The following is a 7,908-nucleotide window of genomic DNA, read 5'->3' as shown; positions in this document are numbered from 1 at the left end:
CTCTGTGTGTGCAGGTGTCGCCTGGCTATCTCTGCATCAAACCATGGGGGTTGGAGCTCAAAGAACCAGCTCAGGAAAAGGCTGACACTCTGGTCACCGTCACTGCTGTGAATCATGAAGTCCTTTATCTCTAACCCAGGAGTCTCATCTTCTGCCAGCATCTATGAAACTGTGGCAGGTTAACTCCTTTGAAAATTAGTAACATCTTTGACCTTTCACAGCTATTAACAACCACCTATAGAAAAGACAGTAGCAAAATAAAGTCCCTTCTCCCAGTCATTATTTAAAATGTCATCAATCCCATCATATCCTGTCCATGTTTAGTTGATTTTTAAAACCTTTTAAAAAAAATATTTTCCTTATTTGTTCAAGTTAATGTTCATCGTGTGATTTTTAACCCCAAATTCCATTCATTTGAGATTCTTGTAAAGATTTGTGGAAGAGGGGGCTTCTTTTGAATTTGCAGGTTCCTTTTTGTTTTTTGAGACAGAGTCTCAAGCTGTCGCCCTGGGTAGAGTGCCGTGGCGTCATAGCTCACAGCAACCTCAAACTCTTGGGTTTAAGCGATTATCTTGCTTCAGCCTCCCAAGTAGCCAGGACCATAGGTGCCCACCACAACACCTGGCTATTTTATTTTTTGTTTGTTTTATTGTCGCAGTTGTCATTGTTGTTTAGCTGGCCAGACCAGGTTCGAACTGGTCAGCCTCGCTGTATGTGGCTGGCGCCCTACTCACTGAGCTACGGGTGCTGCCCTGAAGGTTCCTATTTAAAAGTTCACTTGTCGGAGATGCACAGACCATGGTCTCCCCTCCCATCCCCTTATCCTCCCCCCTCCCCAACCAGGTAGGCACACTTTATAAGTCTGGATTCTCAACCACAGCATCAAACACCATGTTTTGTTATATAAAATTCAGGGCAAGCTTATGCTTTCATTTGATATGTGGACAAGAGAACTGCCAGTTCTATCATCGTCATAGGGTACTCTGGTCTCCTCCCGCCCCACCGATGGGACAGGCCTCTTATGCTAACAACTCCCAGCCGCCAAAGGTGGGACGCGGGACCTGGAGGGTATGCTGTGGCTGTAGGCCAGCAGAACAGCAGGCAGAGGAGGTAGGAACAGCCACATTCTTCTTCAAAATCTGGCCTAGAACCACCAACACTGGAACCCACCTCAAGTCAAGATTAGAGAATGTAGCTGTATGAATGGGAGCAGGGAAGTACAGATCCTGCAGATTCACCTCAGGTGCTAGGGAAAGGAGAGAATACAGGGATGACCTTATAAAATGCCCAGTACCATTTCCACTCACCTCAGGCTGCTGAGTGTGAGGCTGGTAGATGTGAGTGAACAGTGGCCGTATATCTTCTTCAGGCACCATGAAGTAATGGGACAGGATCCTCACCCCTGCCTTCTGCCACCACCACTGTCACTCAGTTTTAGGTGAAGGATTCACGTGCATGATAAAGTCTAGCTTGTAGATACCCAGTGACTGTGCGGCTAACGCCCCAGTGATTTTCATAGTTTTCTCCCGGGGGTACTTTCTTGCTTTCCACAAGTACCTTCCCTCCTTCCCTACTATAAAATTGGGTATATCTCTGTCTTAGCATCTGGTATTAAATTATAGCTTATGATTCTTTTCAAAAATAAATAACCCAATAAAACTCTTGAACTATAATTCTTTGATATTATTCATCTTTTTAATATTTGGGGTTTTAATTTTAGATTTTACAGCCTCAAGATTTCTTACAATATTTTTGAGCATGTCAGGATATCCCCAGACCTCAACATCTGGTCCTAAGTTACTTTCAGAACTGTAGCACAGTTTTCTTTCTTTTGAAAAGTAATTAATCTGTGATGGCTTTAATGGATAGCAAATGAATAAAAACAGCTTTTATCTTGACATACTTCTAGCAGTAAATTAGACTTTATCAGGTCCCATGATCAGGGAATGTCTGGAAAAGTTTAGTAATTAGGTTCCCAGGATAAGTCCAGGCGACAGACCCTTGGTCTGTGAGCTTATTACCAGCTTAAACCCTGCAGGGCCCAGAGTCCACCCTCATCCCACACCTGGGGCCTCCTTAGTATTGTAGGGGCTCTCAACAGTTGATGTTGCCTCCCCTGAGATGTCCTCCCATGTCACCAAAGCTCTCGTAGGTGCCCCACCCAGAGCTATTCCTATGCTTTCCTGTGATGCTGTGGACCCTCTGGTTTCACTATGACCATGTAAGAGAGAGGGCAACATCTAAATCTTATCCCAGAAAACCTTTCTCTCACCCTACATAGATGAACTCCTAGTTTGTCCAACCCTGCATTAGTTTGCCATGGTATGAACATGTCAGATTAATGTTGTCACCTCAAGAGGGGGTTCACTATGGTGGAAATGGGGTTGTTAGAAAAGCATGCTCACCCCTCTTGCTCTCACACTCTTGTCCTCCCACCTTCCACCATGGGAAGGCCCTCTCCAGATGCTGGCCCCTTGGATCCTGGACTTCCCTGCTGCCAGAACCCTAAGAAGCAAATCTCTGTTCCTTATTAATTACCCAGTCTGTGATATTCTTTTGTAGTAGCACAAAACAGACGAAAACAGAGGTCTTTGGGGCTATTCCACCACACATAATGTCCCCGTCAGAAATGGCCAGGCCCTTAGGCTGGATACTTCTCATGGAAACAGACCAGTGAAACCTGGTCAAGAGAAGAGTCCCCTGCTGTGTCAACGCCTTGCCTGTCCAATTCCACCCCAGACAGGGCCCATCAGGGTCATCTGCTCTGTTTAAGGGTCTGAACAGTGGTTTTGAGTATGATACTTCCAAGGGAAGCTGTGAGGGGCTCCTCCAGCCTTCTTCAGCCCCAGCAGGACTCATATACACCTTGCAGAGAACGAAGGTAGGGAAGTCCACTGCCGCATCAGTCAGTGGGCGCTCAGAGCTCACCGTGAACCCTCCGCACCCACTTCCCCAGGCTGCAGCCCTGTGACCACGGTTTTTACTTCAGGAACCCGACATGTCTGTGCTTCTTTCCTGCTCCTTCTGTCTTCTGTCTTCTCTTCCATCCAACCTTTCCACTCACAGCTAGGACAGCCCCAGCTCTTCCACCTAGGGTGGGACTACTGGGCCTCCCTGTCAGCACTGTCCCCACAGCTCCTGATGGATGACTCCAAGACTTGTCTACAAGGAAGTATCATCTCAGGCCCCAAACTCAGGCAGCAAAGCTTTATGAGTGAGGCACTTGAGTCACAGCTTTGAGTGGCCACAAGTACAAGCAGTAACAGCGAAATCACTCCTGGCTTCAGTGAGTGTCCAGTTTAATAGGGTAAGACAAGGCCCACAAGCACACAGAAAACCAGGAAACCACCAGGAGGGCATTATTATTATTATTATTATTATTATTGAGACAGAGTCTCACTTGGTCACCCTTGGTAGAGTGCTGTGGCTTAATAGCTCATAGCAACCTCAGACTCTTGGGCTCAAGTAATTCTCTTGCCTCAGTCTCCTGAGTAGTTGGGATTATAGGAGCCTGCCGCAATGCCTGGCTAAGAGGGCATTTTTATACACACATACACTAGAACCTCTATAAGCTGACCACCAAGAGACTATAACAAACTGGTCAATATACATAAGTGGTCAACATAAGGAACTAGCCCTACTATACTGATACACACATGTGGTACACACATGTCCAATCTATGACAATTAGGTCCACTTGAGGAGGTGGTCAGTGTAGGGAGGTGGTCGACTGTGGAGGTTCTACTGTGTATTGATAAAATATTGGCTTGACAACGCGTTTAAACAGCTCTCAGCTGCACTGACGCGGTCCATCAGCCCTCCTTCTTGACAACTTTCTTCCCTTGCCTTCTGGCATGCTGCACTCCCTCTTTGTCCTCCTAATTCCTGTTCTTGATCTCTAAGTGACTGGCATGCTCACTCTTGAGGTGATCAAATTCAGTCCCATGGTTTCAAATACACCCTAGAGCAGTGTTTTTCAATCTTTTTATCTCACAGCACACTTGAACCTATAGTTAAACTTCCATAGCACACTTAAATGATGTTGATTAAAAAAAAAAAGTGAAAAGCAGAATATACTTACTGGGCTTTAAACTTCTTTTGAAGATAATTTAACTAACGATCTTTAAAAATTTTTGCGGCACACCTAAGATCCTCTCCAACTGCCCTAGAGTCTGGTGACTCCCAAGCACACTTCCTTTCTCACCCTCTCTGCTGACCTCTAGAATTTTACATCCACTGGTGACTCCACACCTCCACGGATTATCTAACAAGACATGCAGGATCTCTCCCTTTCTCCAGCCAAACCTGCTCCTCCCGCAGAATTCCTCCTCCCAGCAGCTGGCTCCACCACCCACCCCATGCTCAGGTCTAGCAATCATCCCTTGCTCCTCTCTCTCACCTTATCTCCAACCCATCAGCAACTCCCACCAGCTCCAACTCCAGTCTCCTCCCTCCTCACCCCCTCCACTGCCACAGCCAGCAGTGACACCCCCAACTCAGCACTCTCCACCGGCTGCTGGGTGTACACAGATAAAACTCAAATTTCTTCCCATGGCCTGCAAGGCCCTACATCACCCAGACTGAGCTTACTGTCCCACATTCACCTCCTATTAAGCTCTGCCTCGCCCTCCACTCTTGTACTTATGGGCCTGCTTTGCTATTCCTCCAACCACACCAAGTTCGCTCCTGCCTCAGGACCTTTGCATCTGCCCATCTCTCTGTCTGAAATCAAGATCTTCTCAAGACCCACTCCTTCACTTCATTCTGTTCTCTATTCATGCATCCCTTCTGCAAAGATGCTTTTCTTGACTAATTGACTACTCCCCGTAAAATAACCCTCTACCCAATCTCTCCATCTCCTTAAGGTCTATATTATACTTTAAAATTGCTGCTAGATATTACTGCCTTCCTGTCCCACTAGAGTGAGAATTACACGGAAGCAGGGATGTGTTATAGAATATCATGTCATGTCAACTACATGACATGGCTTACCTCCAGGGAAGGTGGCAGAATTTCTTACTGAAACAATATAAGAGATATAATAGAAAGTGACCTCATGGTCACTTCTTAAAAATTCCTTTCATGTTATGAGATTTATTTTCTTAACAGAAGCACAGACCCTACATACTTAGCTTTGTCTTTAAAGCAGTCCCAGAAGCTATTGTCTCAAGCCAATGCTGGGGCCATAGTTCAAAGCAGGTTTAGAACTATGGGAAATAACCAGTATTATTTCTTTTAAGTCCTAAGCCACACTTCCTTTTACTTGTTCCTTCCTCCCTCCTCTCACTCCCCTGACCAGTTGCTTCACTGGACTGTTTCTGGCCCGCCAGCCTCCTTTACAGTGAGAGTGAGCACAACCCCCTCCAGGCTGACGTGCTGTAATGATGAGACCCAAAGGAAAGAGACAGGGGTGGTAGATAGAAACTACCTTTCTCACTTGCTAAAGCTTCAGAAAGCAACAAACTCCCCCTCCCAATTACACATATGATATCCAAAAAGATGGCCCACATTTCAAAAATATTTTCTTTTTTTTTTGAGACAGAGTCTCACTATGTCACCCTCAGTAGAGTGCCATGCTGTCACAGCTCACAGCAACGTCAAACTCTTGGGCTTAAGCAATTCTCTTGCCTCAGTCTCCTGAGTAGCTAGGACTATAGGCACCTGCTATAACTCTCGGCTATTTTTTGGTTGCAGTTGCCTTTGTTCTTTAGCAGGCCCTGGCTGGGCTTGAACCTGACAGCCTCGATGTTATGTGGCTGGCGCCCTACTCACTGAGCTATGGGTGCTGAGCCTGGAAAATATTATTGAGAATATTCTCCACTATACAGCTGCCCAAAGAAGGAAGCCTCTTTGTTAAACAGGGTCCCTCTAAGTCTGCAGTTACATGGGTCCTCTCACCATACAGAGTGTGGATGGCCACATCTGTGCAGCAGAGTGCAGGGGGTCTCTTGGTTAAGATCTGGAACTGCTCAGTCATGGGCCCAGGGAACAGACTACTTCACCTGTGCTCCAACCCCAGTGATGCCTGCTTACTAGGTAACTGTGGAGCCAAAGGAGAGATCAAAACCAAAAATAGTTAACCAGAGCAGCCTCTTGGGACAAGGGGAGGAGGACACCTTCACTAGTCAGGAAGGAAGGAGCACCACAGGTCTCAGGGTGAACTGTTTCCAGGGCAGCCAGCAGGTCTTTACTCCTGTTTGCTGGCTGGTTCCACTAATGGTTCCCATGAAGTTTGTCAGTTCTAGAATTCTGACCAGCTAAGCCAAGGTCAACAGATAATGCTTAAACATGCTGCCTTTGCCCCACTTGCCTGGGCAGCTGGCCAGGTGTCATCTCACTGGGGGGGGGGCACTGCTCCCTCCTGGGCACCTAGAAAGACACACGGTTCCCCTCTCTGTAGCCTCCCCAAGGCAAACTGAGGTGGAACAGTCAGCAGCATAATTTAAACTCTTCCTACTCACCACTGTCTTCTCTGCTGTTTGTTGTGGCAACTGGGCCAGGAGGACAGGAAAGGCGTCCTGGAGATGTGCTTCCCTGTAGGTTCAGAGAGATCTCAGCTGGGACACTCCTGGGCTGCAGCAGAGGCAGCTGATCCAGAGCCTCCTGGGTGGGAAGAAGAAAGGAAAGCCAAATCAGAAAAGGGATGTGGGAGCAGCTGGGAGGGGCACATTCCCAAGGCTGCGTGGAAATAGAGGAACTTCCCAAAGGTGACATACTTAGCTTTTATTACTGCATGGGGGATTACAGGTTTAGAATTCAGGAGCAGTAGTTACAAGGAGAACCAGAAGGAGGTGTTTCTTCCTCCACAGAGGAAAGATCCAGGAGGATGGCACTCAGGTTAGGTGGCAGGGTCTGAGGAAAGGCAGGAGAGAGCTTTCCTGCAGGTGAAAGGTAGCAGGCAGGTGGCTGTGGGAGCTTTCTGGAGGGAGCTGGCTCCTGGCAGTCAAGGGCCTGGCTTTGGTGATATAGGCAAGGGAAGAAGAGGCTGAGAAGGCAGGAAGAAAACACTGACACCCTAGGAGAGGACAGTCCTCAGAGGTGAATGCCTCACCTACCCATGCTCTCCCCAGGGCTGAGCCCAGGTCCTCTGCTCCCCCAAATCTCACATGGAGGCTGTCTACAGGGTCCCACCTATTTGGCTCAGCCCAGGCTCCTGAAGTGCCCCCTTCTCCCTCGAGAAACTCTATTTCTTTCTGAGGGCAAATCTCACTTGCTTCTTGAGCAGGAAAACAAATTCCTATAATAAGTAGTAAACCCACTTCCTCCAACATACAGATGACTTATCTTTGGGCCTTTCGTGCACTACCGTTTGCAAAAGGTGTGTTAATTTGCAAAGGGCAGTTTGAAAACCCAAATGAAACAAAGCCCTCAAATGGCTTTTGCTATGGTTCAAATGTTTGTGTCCTCTCCAAAATTCATGTGGAACTTAATCCCCAATGCAACGGTGTTAAAAGAAGGGACCTTTAGGAGGTGATGAAGTCATATGAGCTGATCCTTCACAAATGGGATTAGCAACCTTATAGAAGGGCTACAGGGAACCAGTGAGGCCTTTTTTTGCCCTTCTGCCTTGTGCCACATGAGGACATAGAAAGCAGGTGCCATCTCAGAAGCAGAGAGCAGCCCTCACCAGAACAAAATCTGCTGCCACCTTAATCTTGGAATTCCCAGCCTCCAGCACTATGAGGAATACATTTCTATTATTTATAAGCCACCCAGTCTCAGGTTTATAGTGGTATAAAGGGACAATGATGGGAGAATTGTCAGCAGGGAGAATTCCAGATTAAGGGGTGCTTACACAGTCACTCAATAAATCACACAGGAGACCTAGAAGGGGGACCCCCTGGTTTAGGGTGGTATCCCCCCCCCACACACACACACACTTAGAGGCCCTCTGAAGAGGAAATGGGA

The 7,908-nt window shown here is 47.2% G+C and overlaps 1 protein-coding gene across 1 annotated transcript in view; it reads right to left on the bottom strand.

Annotated features, from left to right (window-relative positions):
* MYLK (myosin light chain kinase) overlaps window positions 1–6,521 on the bottom strand; it is a 217,966-nt gene extending 211,445 nt beyond the window's left edge. The window contains exon 1 of the mRNA XM_023516282.1: window positions 6,462–6,521. The gene's annotated coding sequence lies outside the window, so the exon portion shown is untranslated. The remainder of the gene's footprint in view (window positions 1–6,461) is intronic.
* Between the last annotated feature and the right edge of the window lie 1,387 nt (window positions 6,522–7,908).

Source organism: Otolemur garnettii, unplaced genomic scaffold, assembly GCF_000181295.1.
Source record: "Otolemur garnettii isolate 467f Iridium unplaced genomic scaffold, OtoGar3 scaffold00089, whole genome shotgun sequence".
NCBI lineage: Eukaryota > Metazoa > Chordata > Mammalia > Primates > Galagidae > Otolemur > Otolemur garnettii.
This window is presented reverse-complemented; position numbering and strand designations above follow the sequence as displayed.